The sequence below is a fragment of the Apteryx mantelli genome, chromosome 1 (genome assembly GCF_036417845.1).
Source record: "Apteryx mantelli isolate bAptMan1 chromosome 1, bAptMan1.hap1, whole genome shotgun sequence".
In the NCBI taxonomy this organism is placed as follows: Eukaryota; Metazoa; Chordata; class Aves; order Apterygiformes; family Apterygidae; genus Apteryx; species Apteryx mantelli.
This window is the reverse complement of record NC_089978.1, coordinates 213,458,637-213,480,516: the sequence shown is the minus strand read 5'-3', so window position 1 is coordinate 213,480,516 and position 21,880 is coordinate 213,458,637. Positions and strand designations below refer to the sequence as shown.

The 21,880-nt window shown below is 39.9% G+C and overlaps 1 protein-coding gene across 6 annotated transcripts in view; it reads left to right on the top strand.

The window, feature by feature from the left end:
• Positions 1-21,880, top strand: part of SEMA3D (semaphorin 3D) — a 148,261-nt gene that overhangs the window by 4,749 nt on the left and 121,632 nt on the right. The window contains exons 1-3 of one of the 6 annotated variants that reach the window (XM_067316886.1): positions 6,029-6,166; positions 6,873-7,043; positions 7,530-7,640. The exons of 2 other annotated variants lie outside the window; for them this stretch is intronic. The gene's annotated coding sequence lies outside the window, so the exon portion shown is untranslated. 3 more of the 6 variants (XM_067316902.1, XM_067316905.1, XM_067316901.1) reach the window with 3 other exon arrangements.

Here is a 21,880-nt window from a genome sequence, read left to right as displayed (position 1 = left end):
CTGTGCATCTTTTCATTTATTTCTTTCCTCCTCTGTTAGTGTAAACGGAAGGAAGAGTCATGTGAGCTTTTCCTTTGGATGTGCTCAATTTAAAAGCAAAACAAATATGCAGAATTAAACTGTTTCCAATCAGTGAATCAGGAACCTTGCAGGAAGCAGTTGTTAAGCAAAAAGAAGAGAGACTAAAAAAAATCTATAACATCTGAGAATACTTCAATGATATGATGTTTTTTTTTTCTTTTTTTCTTTTTTTTTTCCTGGGGGGTGGGAAAGAGGAAAATTACCCATTTTCCTGGAATGTCCCTTCCAAAAATCCTGAAGACTTTGAAGCCCTGAATCTGATCCCATCCTGCATCAGCATAACTCAGGGCTAAATTCACTCCAAACAGAAAGGCTAGGATTAACTAAAAATTATACAAAACTAAGGCAGGCTGTCATGAAGTGAAAGACTTGTGCCTGTTCTCAGTTTATCTGTATTTAGTGACTTCAAGGGACCTAAGCACATGTTTAAAGATAAACTGCTATGAAAATGCTTTCTTGAAAGAGGTACTTTCCTAAAGTCTAAATCTAGAGTGAGATCAAGTCTTTTAAAAATTAAATGCAGTTCTGAGGGCTGATGTGGCCAAATATTCCAGCTGAATCTTGGCTAGAATTTTAATACTTTGAAGAGCTAGATCTAATGGTATGTGCCTACCTAGCCTGTTATATTCCCTTGGAATTTATCAATGACACAATCCATATAATTGTGGTTACTTTTTGTGTGGCTAAAATCCTTTTTTGGTTTTGCAAGGGAGAGACTGCAAAGAGGGAGAATGTAAAAAATTCTTTCTCAACCAAAGGCAAAAAGTTGATTTTCTTTTTCCTTCCACAGCGAAGAATTAAAACAATGTCTGTTGCTCCCATGCTTAATGTCAGAATCCCTGCTAAAAAACAGTATGAAGAAATATGATGATTTTTTCATATGGAACTTATTCCCTGTAATTTTATAATATACATATGTGAGGTTTTGTGAAGACTTATAGTACAAAAGGCTTTAGAGCGGTGTAATAAAGGAAAACTGTGTTCATAACATCCTTTGGCAGGAAAAGAGCTAAACAGCTACACTTAAGGGAAGGTAAATAAAATGAACAGGCAATGGCAAATAGCAATACGCTGTTGCAAATGTATTTTCTCTGAGAAGTACAGAAAGACTCAGCCTAGACTGTAAGGTTTCCCCAATATTTTTCTAACATTCTTCACAATCTGTGTCATTGCAAGATTTCTGCATTTTAAAAGACGTCTTCCACCTGCATATAAAATATTGATCCTTTATTCAATTCCATGACTGTTATTTACTTTGAGCAGGTGCCTGAAAATGTTTATTAAGAACACAAATAAAACTTCAAAGCGACTACACTGTGTCCTGCTTACAGTGTGATGATATCTTACATCAGTGAAGATCCCTCATTTAATAGAAATCAGAGGAGACACAATTAGAAAAAAAATGTTTTCCATATTTTTTAAATTCTTAGTTTTAGTGTGAAGCTCACATAAGATATGGATCACTATGATTTATCACTTCATTTTATATATTCATTAATTGCAAAACAGTGGACTTTTTTCTCATTCAAAAAAGTTGTTATTAATTTATTAGCTACATTGCAGCAGCATCAGGAGGTTCCAGTCAGTAACGAAGATCCCCTTATATTTAGCACTAGTGATGTATCTAATTAGACAAACAAAAAACATTTACAGCCATAATGTAGGACAAGAATCAGCAAGCACATGAGACTAAGATACATGGAAGCATCAAGAAAGCAAAAACCAATAAATAGTTTTATTTGGTAGAATAAACAGCGGTCGCAGCCTGTTTTTTGGTTGATGAATGATGTAAGCATCAGGGCAGAGTAGAACTCGTAATGGCATGATGAGATCCCCTGTTGTGAAAGATAAATATCCAATTTGGCCTAATGCCTCAATAAATTATTTACATTGAATTAACCTGACTTTTGGTTCCTGTGGCCTCCTTAGGTTAGCAGATTAATTTCTGAATGACACAGCTTCAAAGATTCCAGTTTATTCTGGGGAGGCAAGTTATAAGGAAGTTAGAGGATTTTCCAGAGGCACAAAGTCTCCACATGAAAAAATCTGGAATTCTGGGATCCATTGAGCCATGTAATACTTTAAATCAGAGGCTCTAAACCTTTTTGTTTCAGCTGGAGCAGAACACCTTATCTTAGAAAATCTCTGTTAGAAATACTATGCAGAAACCCAAGCTTACCAAGAAAGAAAAAAGATATTTCAATTTATTCATCTGTGGAACAGGCATACCAATTTTTACCTGATCCGCACATATCTCTGCACATTAACGGTGAAGACAGCTGTTGTCACCCAGGTGAAAGGAGCTATCTGAGAGCAAGATACTGCAAGTCATTAAGCTGCAGGAACAGATTAATTCAAAGGAATAGAAACCCAGGCTTTTATTAGCTCACTCAAAAGGCTGAGCTAATAGGAGAAGACATCTTTATTACCTCCATTCCCTTCCTAAACCCCAAATTTAACACACAATTTTTGTAAAGTGTTGTTTGCCAATGGATTTCTAAATCTGCATGACTTTGGTTCAGAGTTATAACTTAAGAAAACACAGTTTCTGGGTGGGATTCCATTAGAATAGTCTTGGGTGAGGGGGTTGATAAAGATCATGTTAATTACAGGAAAACCATCCACAGATTTTTTTTTTTTAATTTTGCACAAGCCGCAGTATATTTTCCATTAATATGATGTGCTCTGGAGATGAAGGGTGAACTTATGCTAGAGCTTGTAGATAAAACTGCTGCACTGAGGAGCTGGACAGTCTTGGTGGGAATGATGGTAGCATAGACCAATTCCTATGTTGCAAAAAATTCAAGATATAACGAGCTGCATCTTCAATTGGTGTAAATTAGAGAAGCTTAATTGGAGTTACTGGAGTGATTTATAATAGCTAAGGGCTGTCATATGCCTTTAGAAGCAGCCAGCTACTCTTTCAGTGTACACTGAAAGTGTTTTGGGGAATAGAGCTGTACAGAGAAGCTAGTAAGCAAGTGCTGTTGCTCCTTAAGCAGTGCCTGGGTGAGGGAGGTGATTAAGATGGGATCCCCAAAAGCCAGAAGTCTTGTCAGAAGGCTGCTTTTCGGGATTCTCACTTATGAGTTCTCCCAGCAGATAGGTGTCTATGTAAGATCAGGCCTTTCTTTGTTTCAAAAAATATATATACCTACATACATACATACATACATATAAGTGTGTGTGTGTGTGTCTGTCTGTCTGTATATATATACAAGCAAATATCTGTTTGATACAGAACTAAATATTGAATTAATCATTAGAACAGGGGTCCAACCCTACCTGTTCCTGAGGGAGCGCTCTAAATTCGGAGCCGCTGGATGAAGGAGGTTGGGAGATCCTCATCTAGGTTCAGTTTGTGGGAGAACCGGGCACGCTTTGAGCATGCCTACCCGCCTGGGTTTCCCAAGGAAGATGGGCAGAGCAATGCCTGTTTTCTGAATGCCATAAGCACCAAACTGCTTCGGTTAACCACGACTTTGGTGTATGTGCACCCAAGAGCCGGAGCCTGTGTGCCAAGGGGAACGCATTGTCAAGGAGCTTTGGCTACGTACCAGGTCTTGGCAACAGCCAAAGACAGTTTCTTATGTTGGTCTGGACCTGGCTGGCTAAAGAGGCAGCTAAGATCATAAATCTCAGTTATGAATCAGATCTTTTGGCTAAAACAATTTTAATAGACAAGGATGCTTTACATAACTACTGACTGAATCACTGTGGTCTGTTTATCTGGTGTCTTATGCAGTATATAATGCTATCAGAACTGAGGTTTTCTCAGATCTGAAGAAATCCAAGGTGTTTATTTTAAGACTCAATTTATTATTTTTTAAATGGAACTCAAAGTTTTAAAGGCTTTAAGGCAAAGCTGACCGGGAGTGATATTTGGAAGACTGGTCCCAGCTAATTGAGGAAAAAATGAGAGAATTGATTCATCCAAGTGAGTTACTAACATTATCCACATTTAAGGGTCTTTTAGGCCCTCTTTCTAGAAGAAAGGGTGCATTTACTTCTGCTGTTCCTTACTGCCTATCTTTTTAAGATGAGTGTCCTGGGTAATATTGTTTGCAGTGTATAGATTTATTCTGGAGTTATGACTTTGTGGTTATAGTCTCTAGTGACATATATAAAAAGCAGACATATATTATGTCATAAAGCTGCCTCAGCTAGAAAAAGGTAAAAATAAATCTATGGTAAAGAAATATCTTTCCCAATATCATACCCAGGATGCATGAACACCTTTCAGTGAAATTAGATTAGTTTTCTTATGGGAAGACTTTTCACCTTCAGATAAAATCATTATAGACTGTGCAGGCTGAAAACTGCTTAAACTCACTCACAAAATATGTGAGGAGGGAAATGATGGACCTCTGTTATTACGGTATTCCTCTGGAGAGGGTGGGGGGAAAGGTAGGAATTTTCAAAGAGATTTATACTTTCAAGTACAGATCAATACTGTGCTGTGCTCACAAGCTCAAAGCTCCTGTATATTTGCTACAGATCATTACTCTCCTAAATGGCAGCACGAGAGCTAGCATGAAAAACAGAGATCAATTGCCTTGATGGTTCTTAAAATCAAATGTTGTGGTACTGGGTGTATAGAGAAATTATTGTGCTTTGGCTCCCACAGTGATGGCAGCTTTTCTCTCTCACTTTTTTTTTTTTTTTTAAATTCGTTGTTGTGCAGAGATGTGTAAGAATGAAGGATAAATACTTAGGCACAAAACACTGCTGAAAGCTCAAATATCAGTTTCCATACCTTTTCACAGCCTGAGAGAAAAGCTGGAAGTGGAAGCAGTGAACAGTGCAGGGAGATTATTGCTCTGAGTCCTAGAGGTCTGGTTTCATAGAGGGATGGAAGGAAAAGAAAGAAAAAAAAAGGGGGGGGGGGCAGACCAAAGGCATCGTATTCTTGGTATGTTCTTGGTTTCTCTCTGGCTCTTCCCCTGTGCTGAGCCCGTGGTGACTGCCGGCGTAGCCTCCTGGGGCATGGGGACTTACCTCCTCTAGAGGAATTTACCCACCCTCATGTTTTTGCTGCAGCATTTCTCCAAGTAGTTTCAAGTCGCAGTACACCCTGCTCCAGCCTCTGTCTTCTTCTCCCCCTCTTAAACTCTGTCTCCTTCTGCTGTTACAATTTACCTCTTTTTCAGTGCACTAATAAAAACTCTAGGCACAGTTATGCTGCATGCTGTTAAATCCTAGTGATAGTCCAGACGTGAAGGGAAAGCTCCGTTCCCCAAGGGTGCTGCGCTCAGCAGCGATCTTGCATGTGCGGTGGTAGGCTGTTAAAAGGGGGACTACTCAGAAATAGACAGTTTCAGGTCTAGTGTCAGATTTTCATGACAGTGGTAAAAAAAAGCCTTTCTTTGTGATAGCATCTACACCACTTATCTCACTGGTACATCTCTACTCAGTTGATCTGAACTGAAATATGGATAGTAATTTTCTTAGTACAGACCAGGGTGTACTTATATTTTTATCCTAGGTTATCACACTATTTTAATAATATCTTCTTTAATGAGTGACAGGATTAAAAAAAAAATCCCATTTTGTCCCTTTTGTCCTCTTCTTCCCTGCAAGCAAGGTAAATACCATTAAAGTGACTTGAGAAGAGCATTTTGGAATGTGTTTGGGTTCATTATGATCATTTTCTGTTCAGGAATTCACATGACACAAAGGAAAGTTGGATCTGACACCTCCAAGATAAAAGTATCAGACTGTCTATAAAGTGTTGTGCTCATCCGTATAAGTGACATTGTATGTAAGGCTAGAATAACTGGGACACAATGACTTTGAGCATAAGTAGCATCGCTATCTTTGATGCAAGCATCAGCAGAGAATACCATGGTCCTTTGAGATGCCCTTGGGGGAATCTCACAAGGTCTCGCAATAGGCACTGTATTATCCCTATTGTCTATTTGTTTTCATTCTTTTCTCAACAAAATAGCACTTTGATGCTTGGAAGGCATGGCGCTGTTAAACTGTGCTGTCTCTCCTCGTTCATCCTTCAGCCACACAGAAGGAAAGGTGTGAGCACAAGACCTTGGAAGAGTTGAAGTGGTGCTGGCAGTGGATGGAGTAACTAGTGAGTGACATCTGTGGAAACAAAGGTTGTTCTATATAGCTTAGAGTGCTATAGGGTCCTGCAAGACGTTACGTTCAGATGGACCAGGATCCTCAGTCAGTGTCTCAGTGTTTTATCCTAGGCATAGGTAGGGGTTTTTTTTGTTTGTTTGTTTTTTGATCAAATCTAGCTAGTTATGTTAGACCCACCTGATGGGGTCTAATCTGAGTTTCAAATATGCTGCTTCACGGAAAGTTTCCCAGACTTGGCCTGCTTGTGCGCCACCACTCCAAAATAAAGCTCTGTGATGCTGCGGAGGCAGCAGCAACTGCTCTTTATTTCCCAAACATGCTCAAGCTGAAGATGTGGTTTCAGAGTGGTCTTTCCCCAGCCCCTTCTGGTGTCATTTCCAGCTCTTGCTTTTCTATTAGGCTGGGAGAAAGTACCAAAAAGGCATTTGAGTTTTCAGCAGTGTTTGCAGTGTAAGTTCTTATCCTTCACCCCCTATAGAAAGATGGTGACAGGTGGGATTTTCTGATTTGTATGAAGCTTTGAAGTAGCGTGTTCCACTTGTGGTTCACAAAACGTAGCTTGGAAACCCTGATATAGAACAACTGTGTTTCCTTGTTCTGAAGCTGGGTTGTCTGGCAAAAACTTTCTCATTTCAGTGTGGGAGGGTTTTTTTGTTTTGTTTTTTTTTGTTTGTTTGTTTTTTCCCCAATTTCAGATGGCAGGTAATGCAATTTGATGGAAAAATGTTGGAAAACATGGACAAGTCCTTTTTTGTTAAGGGAGTAGCAGAATCTCCATTTCTTGGTGTCCTCAGATAGTGAGTCTTATCTGGAAAATATACACTAGTCTACAAACAAGCTATTGGATTCAGTATAAGAGTAACCAGGTAAGTTATGTGGTCTGTTTAATATAGGAGTTGATCAAATGTCCCTCTATTAATCTGCAGTGTGAAAAACCTTTCACAATTATTTAAACATCTTGCCTGAAAGATGCATGTTACTTTGGCTGTATGTTTCCCACAAGCTGCCCATATTCTCTGCTTAAAGTTTCTGGAAACAAATGTGGATGGGCTCTGACAATTCAAAATCAATACAGGGTGGTTTGGGGTGGTTTAGAGATCAAGGCTGCTGGCCTGAAAAGGGAAAATTGCACTTGTGTAGCATTAGAAATAATGTTTTAATCTTTTGTCAATTTTTTGGATAGTGTGAGACTGTCACCCGTCTCCTTATGGAAACTTGCTTTTCTGTTCCACCATACCAAAAGCATTGAAAAAGAAAGAAAGAAAAAAAAGAGTGATGAATAGAACCTAAATTATAAATCAACTCATCTAACTTTACATTAATTGCACCCCATTCTGTGTTGGGATGCCCAGGTAGAAGTCCCAGTGAAGTCAGAAGACGTGCTTAGTGTTCAGCAGTTTTCCGCAAGATTATTCTAGGAAATAGATATCGCCTAATACTGAAGCCTGCTCTGGTCTGATAAGGTTTGTCGACATGCAGAAGTCAGCATGCTGCTAAGCGCACAGCGCGGTGTCTTTACCCTAACTCTCTGCACGACCAGTCTCCGGGTATACATACTACGTCTGCTTTCAAAGTGAAGTAAGCTGCTTCTCTAATTAAAAGGCTTCTAATGTACACTTTTATGGGAAGTGACTCAGGGTGGTTGGTATGCTGCTAATCCACTCCTTCACTTGCTGTGCCCTGACTCTCTCCTGTTGAGAAGCTGTAAGTATTTCAGTTTTAAGGTCTTGGTCAGTTATTTCTACAAGTGCAACAAACAGCATCTGTGCACTGTTCTGAGATACAGAGAGCGCAAATGCTACAAACCGGGGCTCTGCGCTCATTGGAGTGAGTATAATATTTTCACTGAACATCAACCCTTATGTTGATGTTCATGGGTTTATTTGTATCACAGCAACACCTAAAAATCCAACCTGAGATTATGGCCTCATTTTGCTCAGTTAACATCTGAGGAGAGCTCAGAGAAAAGCAATAAAATAAGAAGGGAGGATTTGAGTCAGATTAGATTTATGAAGAAAAATTAAAGGATTTGAATGTTCATAGCCTGTTTCAGTTTAACAAAGAAGACATGACTGTAAATACTTCAAAAGTTTAATTCCAAAAAACAGCAGAGGATTTTCCTAATGTTAAGGTTAGGCTGTCAGCTCAGGAGACCTCACGTTAAGTCCATGATATATGTCCCTGGGCAAATCATTTCTGTTCAGATCCTAGCAAATTCCTAAAGGCACCCAACTGCTACTTCTTTGTCTATGTCATTAGTTGTTAGTCAGCTGAGATTGCAAATTTAGACAACTAACTTGATAAATACCTTTGCAGGTCTGAATCTTGTCATCTGCCTGCCTCAGTCTGTAAATGGATATAAAACTACCCTATATATAAGGTCATGAGAAAGATGAATTCAGAATAGATTGGCATTCAGAAATTGTGATAATGGGAGCCATGGAAGTATACTGAATAGATTAAAAAGAAAATGTAATCAAGATAGGATTTATTTCACTTGTCTATAGTGTAAGGTGGTCAGCTAAGCTTCCCCTATATTCAGTACAGAGAGATAAGGTGTTCTTAAGAGCAGTGCATCCCACTCTGAGATAGTTATCTAAGGCAGAGGATGAATTCACCCAGCAGTGCCTGTCTCCACCCTCTCTGGAGGGAGCCAAGACAATGTCTGTATTTTAGATGGCTAAAGCTAGGCAAAATGAATGCTGTCTTAAGGATGTAATAGAATCAGCTCAGCCTGATTTTTAGGAGGGGGGAAGCTTTTAGTGAGAGTGTTTTCTGAAATATTCTCTCAAAAAAACCCAGAAATCACCTCAAAGAACTTGTGTTTTCCTCCTGTTATATCTTATTAGAAGTTCAGGAAGTCCTTTGTGAAAAATTAGTAATGTGATAGAGCTCCCACTCCTCCAAATTCTGTGACGCAGTCCTTTTGTGCGGACTAGCAACATCCCAACAAAATTCCACAGTGCAAGCACTAGTAAGAAATATTGTATCTATTAAAGCCTACATGTTCCAAGTTGCGTAATGCTATATTTGGAAATCTAGGCCTTAGTAATTCAATGTGAGCTGAGCTCTTCTGGAAATCTATTTCTAATGTCTTTTTCTTTAATAATATGGCCTCATGCTAGCTGGAACAGTCTGTTACCTTAGGTCGTAGCTACCTACCTGACAATGACTGACCCTCACAGAAATTACAATTATGGGCACTGTGAGTTACCAAAAAAAAAAAAATAAAAGGGAAAATGAAAATTATACAGTGGAGGCACTATAAAAATGCTGGGAACTTCCATTAGAGCTGCTGGAGGTCCATGTGCAAAGCAGCTGTAGGATGGTGAGGCTCTGAGGGAAGGTTGAGCAATAACACTCGTGAGGGAGACTGAGATGACCCATCGAGGCCCCTGCTAACCCATGCAATTGCACAAGTTTGCATTTCAAAGAAAGATGAGCTTAATTAGTTTACCCTTCTGTAGGCGTGACTCAGCAATAGAGTCCTCCCTTGTATTATTACATTCGTTACCCTGTGGGACAGCAATCTCTTTTTGTGACTAGTTTGCTCTTTTTGGTTTCCACTCTTCAAAGAAAACGCTTGCTTTCATGCTTTGTCCCTGTTGTTTTGGAGGGTCCCACCTCCAGCCTTGACAGAGTTCCTCTTCACACAGCTGGACTCTCATTTTCCTCACAACTGCTTGTCACTTGCCTCCTTCACTGGCTCTGCAGGGAAGGGGAGAGTGAGTCCCTTTGCTATTCAGGCCCCTACCTGCTGGCTCAACTACTAGTGAAGAAGCAGGGACAAGTGAGCAACCAGCCCCTTCAGTGACAGGGATCTGGTGTCAGAGAGCCTGTGGATACATATGATATCAGACTAAACTTATGATAAAGAATGCCAAGGTGTGCTGAATTCAGAACAGCAAAATATTTTTTTCAGGAATTTGATTTTATTGCTTTTTACTGACCTTGCAGACCTATTGCTTTGGGCCCTGCATCATCAAGAAATCAGAGGTGAATTGTCCTAAGTTTAGAGGATGATTTAGAGTTCACAGAAGGGATCTAAAAGCTGCAGGGGCCTTTGCCAGGTGTGGAGCACTCCTGACTTATCTCCTCTCGAATAAAGGAAGGATGTGAAATATGAACTCTCACATTCAAGAGGAATCTTTAGATTGCAAGGCTATGAACTTATGAGCCCACTGCAAATGTCTCTAGCCACCTTCAATCTCACCAAGACTCAGCCAGTGAGTTGGATGGGAGATGTGCCAATCCTTGGTTCCCCAGAGAGCCTAGACATGAACTAGGCATTACGCTACTGGGCGCTGTTAGGACTTGAGGTTGTTCCTGCTGCCAAAGGAACATGGCTGAGGTGCTTAAAGCCTGATAATTAACACGTGAGGGGAATATAGGTGGAGATTATATGATTTGAACCAAGACCAGCTTATTCCTGGGCTCTCTAAACACTCAGGAGCCCTAATACTTCCTGCAGCTCCAACCCTGTGCGTTCACATCATACGCACCTACTTCAGGGGCTCTGAATCACCCTGTGTCAGTACTTACCTCTTTCTTCTGGCTTACCTCCTCTGAATCTTGCCTAGATGCCTAATGCAGGCAGTGGAAGGCATTTCCAAGTGCCCAGTGCTTCAGACACAAGGAGGACAACTCTATGCATAGGCGTTTACAGGATAAAGCCCCATTCATCCACACGCCACGGCAGGTGGCTGTAAAACACAATATGGAGAACAGAGAGAAAACAGACAACAGTGACAGGAACACAAGGCTGCCTATATACAGCTAAATAGCTGCTGTGCTCTGCCCATTACTTATCCACTTCATAACTCTCTCACCTTCTGCTCCCTCTGACTGTTTTATCCATCTGGTGTCATTCATTAAATACTTAAATTATTAACTTCTGGGAGGTGGGCCTCTCTCATCCCTCTTTGTGGTGTGTGTAGCACTATGGGGTCCTGCCCCTGACTGGGGCCTCTAGGCACTATACCAACATAAATAATACATAAAAATAGATCAGCAATGTAACATCCGTCAAGCAAACCATACAGACACCTAAACAGTCTTTTGGTGTTGAATTGCTCTACTGTCTAATATGTGGTTCATGTAATAACTTGCTGTAGATTTCCAAGTTAAAAACAGGAGACAGCACATGCAAAGCCTTATATCTCTGAGCTCTGTGTGGGGGACTTGGGGGAAGTCTATAATTACTAAAATTGGGAAGTCTGCCAAAGATGATTTACAGGTATGGGGAAGAATGCATATTTTGTGATGCTCAGGACTTTATCAAGTTTATTTTGGAGGTTTTCCAAGATTAATAGCAAAAAAATGCACACAATTTTTAAAATGAAGCAATCAGACCACACTTCATTAGTGTTTTCCATGTCTTTGCAGCTCTTGCCCAGGGGTTTGCAGCAGCTTCCTCTCTCCTGACACAGCATTGATTGTTCATGCTGCATCAGGTAGAATCAAATCAAGCAAAACAATTTATCTCAGTGATACAGACAGCTTTTGAGGTGTGTAAGGGCAATGCATAACAGAAATAGATGTTATTATTATCATTTGTATTGCAGCCATTGTTGTAAGGCTCATCTGGGCTCAGAGCCCCAGTAGGCTACATGCTGTGTCCAAAGAGCATAAGTTAAAGCTCTTCTGAAAAAAAAACCCTGTCAAGTATATTAGAAAACAGATTTACCACAGGAATGAAGTGCTATCCTCACTCAGCTTTGAGGCACAAAGATAAAGTGATTTGCACTTTCACAGCTGTAGATAGTTGCTGCTTGCAGCTGATTTGATGGGGTTGCTTAGTGATGTTTTGGAAGACTGAAATGCCCTTGATGAGCTCATTCATGCTGCAGAAGATTCTTTTACTGTAGCAGCAAAGTTTGGACCTATAGCATTGATTCTCAGACAGTTTTTGAGAGAAAATTGATTCCAGTATCTCTTCTAGGCCCCCAATCCACTTTCACTAGAAAGATCCTCTTGTGCAAGTACAGAATCACAGAATGGTTGAGGTTGGAAGGGACCTCTGGAGATCATCTAGTCCAACCCCCCTGCTCAAGCAGGGTCACCTAGAGCACGTTGCACACGATTGTGTCCAGATGGCTTTTGAATTCTTCCGAGGAAGGAGACACCACAACCTCTCTGGGCAACCAGTGCTCTGTCACCCTCACAGTAAAGAAATTTTTCCTCGTGTTCAGATGGAACTTCCCGTGTTTCAGTTTTTTCCTATTGCCTCTTGTCCTATCACTGGGCACCACTGAAAAGTGTCTGACCCTATCCTCTCTACACCCTCCCTTCAGATACTTGTACACACTGATTAGATTCCCCCCTCAGTCTTCTCTTCTCCAGGCTGAACAGGCCCAGCTCGCCCAGCCTTTCCTCATATGAGTGATGCTCCAGTCCCTTCATCATCTTAGTAGCCCTTTGCTGGACTCTCTCCAGTAGCTCCATGTCTCCCTTGTACTGGGGAGCCCAGAACTGGACACAGTACTCCAGATGTGGCCTCACCAGGGCTGAGTAGAGGGGGAGAATCACCTCCCTCGACCTGCTGGCAACACTCTTCCTGATGCAGCACAGGATACCATTGGCCTTCTTGGACACAAGGACACATTGCTGGCTCATGGTCATCTTGCTGTCCACCAGCACTCCCAGGTCCTTCTCTGCAGAGCTGCTTTCCGGCAGATTAGCCCCCAGCCTGTACTGGTGCATTCCACATGGGGCAGTGACTCCAATTGTTAGAGCTTTGTGTCTATTGGGAACACTGATCGAGGGTTACAAGGGGAAAACTCTGAGTATCCAACCTAAGCTGGTCACATAGATCCTCTGTCTAATCAGTAGAGAGGGAGATACCTCAGAGCAGACTCCCATCCAAGAATCTAAAGTTGCTGGGATGAATCAGCCCCTGAAGTGCCTTTCTCTCTCTAATGACTATAAATGGAAAATAAATGAATTGACAACCAGTTTTTAGATGACTAAATTTAGGATGGTGGAATCATAGCTTTAGTATCACAGTATTCCTTTAATTCCTCTCAACTGCATTTCCCCACTAGGATTACATTGGGGTATTAACGGCAACATGAGCTTGGAAAGCAGCATCTCTGACAGCAAACCGTAGTCCAAAATATTTACTGTTCGCTTAGGTTCCAGTGCTCTGAGGCAGTGAGCTCGGGTGAACCTCTTAATTGGCAACACAGGAGCCTGCTTCAGTGCCAGAAGGTTCAGCCAAATAATCTCTGCAGCAGATTTTTCTTTCTGCTCCCTTCATCTTTGGAGAAACCTGCTGTTGCAGCTTGGAGCACAGTTAGTATTTCCAGTCTGCTGCTGAACTGGGACAGGTTTCCATATTGCTGGTTAGTGGCTGCTGGAGCTGATATTCCCTGTTGATCACTGACAGCGCTGCAGGAGCGTATGGTATTTTAATGTAAGAAAACCACATAGGGTTTGATTTAGGAAGATCACTGCCATGGCTGTTGAGCATCTTGGTAGCTGTTTGTTGAAGGGAAGATAACAGCTTCTTGGGTGCTTTTATGTCACATCACAAATGCCATTAATGAGTAAAGCAAAGAGAATCTGATTAAAGAGACTGGAGTGGTTCCCTTGACTTCAAAGAGTTGGACAGGGCCTATTAAATCCATAATTGTGTCTGCAGACGCAATGTACATATACAGGAAACTGGAAAGAAACCTTGCTATTTTTCTGCTTTCTGTAGCACCTGTGTTAGCTTTTTATAGTTTCTCTCCAGTTCCATGGTACCTTTTTTCTGCTGTCCTTTTACCTGGTTTGGAAGAGGGAGAGGGAGACTTCTCTGGGGCACTGCATCATTCTGCATTGCTCAGGAGAAACGTTGCCAAAGGTTGGGAGGTGAGAACCCAGCAACAAAGGAAAACACATTTCAGCATTTTAACACGTAAATAAGAGATACCAGACTCTCCAACAAGTGCTCTTGTGTTGATTCTATTTTTGTTAGCTTTTAGGAGGTCCTGTAGCCCTAGAGGTGTGAGCGCTGAGTACTATGGCAATCAGGCTTTCTATATCAGACAAATTGGTAGCTCCTGATTCCAGACCTTCTCCGCACTAGACATGTTACTTCAGTTCTGCAGAAGAATTTATAAATGGATGTAGGGAGACAGAGTCCCTAGCTTCCACAGCTGCAAATAAACCCATGAAAAGAAAAGGTTTCTTTCTGTGTTTTCAAGAAGAGGTAGGCAAATAACACCAAGCAGCAAGAAAAGAGGTAAGCAGTAGCACAGTATCCATTCATATCATTCATACTCACACTTTGGGAAAAGAATTCCCAGCAGAAGAGTGGGCTCAAAAATGAAAAGAAACATCCCCAAGGCTTTTGGAATGGGAAAAAGAAAAGAAGCTGCAGAAGCTGCCCTCTCATGAACTGTAAAAAAAAAAAACAAAACAAAAAACAAAAAACAGCTGGATGGCAGGACTGTGCTTTGCCATAAAATATTTCCTGAAACTTTCTTCCAAGATCCATGCTATTATTTGTTTTAGTTTTTCCTTCTCACGAATTTGATTAAAAAAAATTAGGCATCACATCTTTTGGACATGAAAAGAGGATACTAGCAATAATTTATAAGTATCTTAAATATGATCGGTGCTAATCCCTTCTCCTGAGCATGTGGTTGAAGAGAGCAAGGGATTCATCACCTATCCTTCTTTGTAGCTCTAACAGCTGAAAAGCTTAATACCCATTTCCACTCACATTTGGTCATTGTATTCCTTCTGTCCTCAGTCCTGCAGATCTGTTTCCAGCAAGTGTAGCAGCATTGTACTTAAGCTGCTTAAATTAATGCAGCCAATGCTGACTGAAACAGAGGGTGACTCCACGAGCAGATCTTCTGGCAGAAGGGAAGAGGTGGTGACATGTGGTATGAGGGCCATGACAAGTACCGGAGGTCAGCAGTGCCCCTCCAAGTGTTAGACCGAAGTTACAGTGCTGCCCGTATGGCTTTTGTCTCCACTGTTTCTTTTTTGGGGTCCATATCTCATGGAAGCTGAACAAAAGACATCTGTGGTGAAGTAGGTAAAGCTCTGTTCTAAAAGCACATCCTGTGAGCAGGATTTTGTAGGACACTTGTAAGCATTGTGGTGGATATCAGCTGTTTGCTGTTATTTGAGGATTTGTCAAATTTCAAAGATTTCACTTATAGTTTAGCTATCCACTCCTTAACAAAACCTACCAACCCATTTTGTTTTTCATTTCTAACTGATGGCCACATTGGCTTGATTCTGGCATCTGAATTCACACTGAGGAATTTTTTGCAGGGTTTCAGGCCATCCCATTCTTTCCACTGAAACTACACAATGAAAGACAGTATTTTTTAAGTGTCAAAACTTGGTGCGGTCCTTTGCTGGCTTTCTCTCTGACTAGCTATCTTGCTCTGCTAATCACTTTAAGGGCGTGCGTGTTTTCCTCATGGGAGCAGGTACTCTCAGGCAGACCACATGAGAGACAGATGGGTTACATCTGTATTTGTAAGTTAAACAAGGCCAAGGCACAGTATTGGACTGCAATAGCCCATAATGTTTGCTAATATGCTTGCTGGCCTGTTTTTGGCCCTTGTCAACTGATACTTTCCCAAGAAGTGCCCTAGCAGAAGTTGTGGGGATATAGAGGGTTCCCAGAAGACAATATGGATGAGGCCAATCTTTTTTGAAGGGAAAGAGTTTAGCTGTATGGACATAAGCTGTGTCAGGCTGCTCTGTCTCAGGACCTGCAAATAATGTCTGGCACATTTTAGTTATTGATATAGACTTAGCCTTAGGGGTCTAGAATCTCAAGTCAGAGCGGGACTGGGGGTGACTGTACTGCATTCCTGTAATTACACATGCTTCTCCTCCTCCCACCTTTTGTTTGTTTTGTCTTTTTAGATATAAGCTCATCAGGGAAGGTATTGACACTTACGCTGTATTTGTAGAATATTTAGCCCTGGTCTCCATAGATTTCAGTGCAAATAAAGGCAGCTGAATCTGGACTTCACTGTTTGTTTAGAGCTTAGAGTGAGTTCCCTGACTGTAACCGTACCATTAAGGAAGGAACAAAGGGTAGCTACTTAAAAACTGTAAAACCTTTTCACTTCAGCCCTGGCTATTTTACTCACAGGCTTATGTCAGACCCCTAAGGCTAAAAATATTTCTTTTCTTGTCTTGGCATGAACAGCAAATGGAATATTTAAGAGGGGGAAAAAAAAAAGTCCATATGACGCAGCCCAGAATGATGCAGCCTTGCCTGTTTTTCTTGATCTGAAGCACTTTATTAGCTGGAGCACAATATGGCCTGGATGTCATGGTTTCCATCCCATATTCGGACTCTGCACACCGAACAGGCTCAGAAGCAATCATTTGCTCATGGGCTGGTGGCTGTTTGCTCGAGTCCTTTGCAGTGTAACACTTTCTTTGTTGGACTTTTCTTTGTCCCATTCTCCTCCACAAACACCCCAACAACTGCAGAGTAAATCATTTTGGCTTATAGTGAACAAAGCTCTGAGATGATAATGAGAAGCAGTGTTCACGTCTTACACGATACTGCCTTGAACTCTGCTGAAGGGGCCTTATCTGGCAAGGTCAGGACTGTGATGAAGTATAAGTTTGAACGGAGAATCTGCTTGAGAGATAGTATAACCCACTGAGTGATAAGTGTTGACAGACTGGCACCCTGATGTTTGAAGTGCTTTCCCTTGTGGCAGGAGTATGTCTCTGATCCTGCGGTGTTATGGCCAGACTCAATCTGTTTTGAAAGACTATACTTTCTTGACATGGAAACTCAAAAAGATTCAGGCCGAATGTATTTAACAGAACCCTGAATTTTGGGTCATAGTTAAAGAAGATAAATTTCAAGGATTCTATATAGCCTCTATAAAAGGCATTTGTAACAATAATCATAAACATATGTCAGTCCATTTACATTATTATTGTTATATGTTTACTTTAGTGTTTTTCAAATACTTTACCATTAAGTTATTGTGTGTAGTGCAATAGTTCATAGAGGATAAAAACATTAAGTTATGATTTGAAAAGAAGGATAAAACAATAACACTGGGGAAGTTCAATCTTCTTCTAGTGCTTAATGAATTGGGAGCATTATTCAATATGTCCAGGCAGACTCTCTTGCAGTTCCTCTCCTTCTCTGTTTCTTCCCCATGGGTTAGCTTCTGAGTGTTCTTGCTATGGCCACACAGGGAGAGAAACTGAGATATGTGACTGAGATCCAGAATGGGAGGCTGAAGATTAAGTGAAATGTCCTGGGACCTCCAGGAGAGGACTGCTCTGCTCCTTCCCCAAAACTCAGAGACAGAAGTGTTATCAGAAGCTAGGCATGGGTAGTTTGGCTAACCTAGAGTCTTAAGAAATAGTAATGATATATGGTTTAGTTCCTTGAATCAGTTTGCTTCAGTTACATTCACAATTTTTTTTATATACATATAAAGAAAATATCTATAACTTCTGTAAATAAAGTGAAAATTTCAGGAGAAAATTAAAAAAAATAAAAAATAAAAAGTCTTTCTTTCCTTTAGTTTCTAGTCCCAGGACTGGGGCAAGTTCCCCGGTCTGTTTCCCTTATCTCTAGGATAATAATATTATATCACAACTTCAGAAAATTTCAGTTCCTGATATAACAGTCCTATCAGCTGGTCCTGTTTTTTGACAAAAGTGATCAGAACATCTGATTTGGGACATAGTATCATGCATTCTTTTATAATAGATAGCATGGGTATGACCCTTAAAAATATACAAGGCTAATCAGACCTCTCTTTTACTAATTGAATGCAGAGGGTACATCTGCAGAGATAAAAAAGGAGACTACTGTTCTCATTTTGATTAATAATAATGAAGCACTAACAGACATTTAGATATGTTAATTTTCAGAGATTTGCAGCCATCCTCCCCTCAGTGGGAAACAATGACAAATCCCTTGTAAGTGCTTTCATTATCAGGGTCCCAAAGGATAGTTGTCTGCACTTTCATTCCTTCCCACTCTCTAATGTATATGTACTAGGCTGCATTTTTTAACCATGCAATCAGAAGGCATGTATTCCTCAGGACCTCTGGGTCATTACTGCATAGGGTGGACACTGAATGAGATAAACACAAAGGAAGAAGAAATGCTGTCCTCTTATTTTTAAAAGAGCTCAGTAAGACCTAGAAGCCTATTGCCTTTATTTTCTGTCTGCTGCACAGATTTGCCAGGAAGAGGCAGGATCACGTTGTTTGCCATTACTTTCCAGCTATAGTTCCGACATTCCTAACTTTCCAGTTCTTGACTTTCTAATCTTCATGTTTAATTTATCATGGAATCCATTTTGTGTAGCAGGACATTTTATTTTATTTCTTCTCAAGTGAGAATACTGTCCCAGTAATGGCACATGTGCCTAATATAGTTAATATGTTTTTTCTTTTTTAGTAATGGGATAACAGCCTGTTACCGCTACCATCTGAGAGATTCATTCCTTTACCTCCTGCAGTAGAGGACCATGCTTAGACATGTCAGGGTTTTATGATGTTTCAGCAGATGATCCACAGTAAAGTGAATTATGTATGGAGTAACTATACATAAATCTGGAACTGGAGAAATGGAGAAATGGAAGTAATTGCTATCGTTATATATTTGTTGTTTTTGGAAGTTTTTATTTGGGCTGTTATGGTCAAAAAGAGAAAAGAGTGAGGGCACAGGTGTTTTTTTCACCCCATATAACATGTAATACCAAACTGGAATCAACAGAAAAGGCTAAGCAATTCAATCATGTGGTTCATGTGATTCATTTTTTGGTGGTTCCTGCTTTTCTCCATTGGTTTTGTATGTAGCTTTGAGTAAAAGGGCTGCCAACTTGTACTTCTCAGGATCACAAGTTTCACCAATATTGTAGGATTGTGACCCTTTCCTAACAAATTGGTGCAACTTCATTAAAGTCAGTGGACACATACCAGTATCCCCTAGTGTTTACTCTCTGCACTATGCTGATACAGCTCTATAGTGAAGACTTTGTTATAAATCTTTGTTATAAATCTCTGCTACTTTAATTAAAAAATTGTCAGGACTTTCACTGAAAAAAAAATATATATAAATATATATATATATAAAAGCTAACCTCTGTGAAAAAAATGAAGAAAGAAAATGAGAATTAATAAACAGATAATCACTGCTAACTGTAAGCTTCTCTAAGGCATTGATCATCAATATTTGAGCAAAGCAGATGAATTTTCATGTTATCAACTTTAGAAGTTGCATGCTTTCCAGAAGCTTGAATGCCTTCGAAGGAACTGAGCATGGACAATAGTATTACTCCTATTCATAAGTAATAGTATTCTTACCACTGTATATAATAGATCTAAGTAGAAATATATCTTAGAAAAGGAAAAGAAAATTAGCATCCGCCCTTACTGTCAAGTGGAAATTTTAGAAGAGTGGAATTCTGGATTTTTATTTTTCTAAGTTAAATTCAATTCAAAACTTGCATGTTTACTTCTGTAACATTTCTTCAGGAGAATCGATTTGCCAGATGGACACTTCTCATAATACGAGACAGCTATATGCCTTTCTAGAGACCCAGTTCACCTTTGTGAAAACAGAATTAGGCTGTCAGTATGCAGTAGTTTAAAATAAGCTCCATGCTTCACCGATGTGGTGGGTAAGATCATGACTTAGTAGTTTACAGATCTACACAGGATTTTAAAAGGAATTCATAGGGATTCCTGTGGGGCTTGACCTCGTTGACAGTGTTATTGACATAACTCATTTTCTTCACTGTTAAATAATTGAAATCCAAATTGCTGCATTATTAAATAGCCTCAATGAGTTGCAGAAGGGTTGTAGCTTCTTTCAACTTTTTTTTTTTTTTAATTAAAGAATCACATTTTCCTTATTGGGTGAATTTTGTAGAACTGTTTTGATCTTTACAAAAATGATAAATAAACTAATTGGTATATCATGTAGGATTAAGCGATGTTTTAAAGTGAAGATTATGGATTTTTTTGGTGAAAGAGTGAAAAATAAAAAATATGGGAGTAATTCTGTTTTTCTTTAAGATGCTTCTTCTGTGATCATTGATAAAACAATTGTGATAAGCTTTATCGGAACTGAATTAAACTGAAAACTGCAATGCAGAAAAGGTAATATTGTTGTGCACTGTGCCTCTTACTTTGTACTTCACTTTTTTTTTGGTATTACACAGGACAAATTTAGTCCACTGTTTTATAAACAAGCAGGCTGTTGATCACTAAGACTGCTCATGTGCGTCTATTCTTGTGAGTGCTTCTGAATAATCACTAACCATATTATGAACATTATTTTGCATTAAACTTTGTGCTTCTATAATTAATCACTACTTTGCTGAGTTTTTCTGATTTTTTTGTCTACTTACACCATAAGAGAATCTTGGCTCTACATAACAAAATTACATTTCAGATTATATTGGCTTAGTGTATTGAATACGTGCTCAGAGATATGTCCCAGAATCTCTCTTGTTTTGCAGTGATAGTTATAATTAAACTTTTTGTTCCCTGGATAGCCCTTGTTTTGGCTTTCTAGGAGTAAAAAATGCAACGTGATAGATCTGTCTTTGTTTTTTTCACCTCAGATGAATGGAACAAATGTTCCAGATTTGCCTAAATTATGGTCAGCATGGAATCTTTAGAAATTAAAAAAGAAAAAAGTTGTTTGTTTATTTAGAGGAATTCTGTCAGTATTTGGAAGAAACACAAATACAAGAACAAATGGTTATTTAATTATTTTAAGGCTCTAGTATTGTATTTATTGGCCTATTGTTTGTGCTAAATTGAGCTGTTGTCATGACGTTTGTCTTCTTAATAGAACATGCAAATATGCAGTTAATATCCTGAGGATTTTTTAAAAAAATGCTGCCTTGTCAGATGGTGTCTCTCGGAACTGGCTGTGTTGTAAGAGTCGTGTTAGACTGTCTTTTGTTTGGGTAGCTATTGTTCCTATAGTCAGTTCACACAGGGTAATCAACTCAGCCCTCTTCCACTTCCAGGTCTACTAAACCTGTTTTACCATGTCTGAAGTATTCTTCCCTCTCTCTGCTACGTTCTGCAGTTTCTTTTCACAAAGATGTTCTGCAGCTGCCCAGCTGTGGCACTGTGTAAAGACTGAACGGAGCTGTCAGACCGATACGCCAAGACCCCCAGTTTGGTTGACTGAGTCAAATGATTTTTTGTGAAGAGATGTCGGTTCAATAGCCCTCTAATACCCAAGTTCTCAACCTTGGCTGCTACTGACAGCAAGCTACTGGCTGGGAGGCAACACTGCATTTTGGTTTCCCTCAGAACCATCAGTTTTTATTTTTAATGTCCCAGGTAGTGAAATCAAAGCATGAGGGTTTACAGGCAGTTTACCGTCTGAAACCACAGGCTGGAGATGGCTGAACTAGAAGATATGCTCAGGATCTGTGCTAGTCTGACATACAGGACAGGAGGAAAGAAGTTGCTTCCAACTTTAGAAACTGTTCTTTCCTCCAACTTGGTTATTGGACTGGGCCAAATACAATTGAATGTGTCCTCTAGTTCATTGCTTGCACCCAATGAATTTTAACAGATTAGAACAGGCTTCTGAGAGTGACCAAGCTCCTTTTAGTTGTTTGCGTGTCTGTCTGTCAGTGGATGTACCAAGGAATCATAACTACCTGCCTTGTACCAATAGCCTTCTAAATTAAACATCAGTTTAAAATTAGGTACTTAAAAT